Source organism: Rutidosis leptorrhynchoides, chromosome 6 (genome assembly GCF_046630445.1).
Source record: "Rutidosis leptorrhynchoides isolate AG116_Rl617_1_P2 chromosome 6, CSIRO_AGI_Rlap_v1, whole genome shotgun sequence".
NCBI lineage: Eukaryota > Viridiplantae > Streptophyta > Magnoliopsida > Asterales > Asteraceae > Rutidosis > Rutidosis leptorrhynchoides.
This window is the reverse complement of record NC_092338.1, coordinates 209,054,983-209,055,566: the sequence shown is the minus strand read 5'-3', so window position 1 is coordinate 209,055,566 and position 584 is coordinate 209,054,983.

Sequence of the window (584 nt, the reverse complement as noted above, 5' to 3'; positions counted from 1 at the left end):
TATTTTACGCAACGGGTTAAGAAATTATTTTGACTCAATATATCCGAATATTGGACTTCGTGATTTAGAAAAAGCGGCTAACATGCAACATAAAGAAGCATGTTATGCTTACGGATTAGTAATGTTCGCTTCTCACCAAAGTGAGAACAAGAACATCGGGCTACAACTATTAAACAAAACGTTTCCACAAGTGACGGAGTCGGTAATTGGGGTAAGAAATGAGGTTTTTAGATTATTACGGGACTGTTGGACATTACGTAACCCTCGTCCCTTTGATGATGTTACAACACGCTGTCTTATCAACGGCCATAACGGTTATGTTGCACAAGACCAAGGATGGGAAGTAGTCCTAGTAAAACCAGAATGCATGACTTGTTTCTGGACGTATGAATTACGTGTCTTTATTGCCTTTGCCGAACGACTTGTGTACTAGCTAGAATTGTCTTCACAACTATCTTGTATCAAAGTTAATGTGTGCTATATTTCATGCTTTATGTAAAATAAGCGGTATTGTAAGTTTGTAAAATATTGTATAAAAGTTTGAACGCGAAATATTATTATAATCAGTTTTTCATATAGAATTG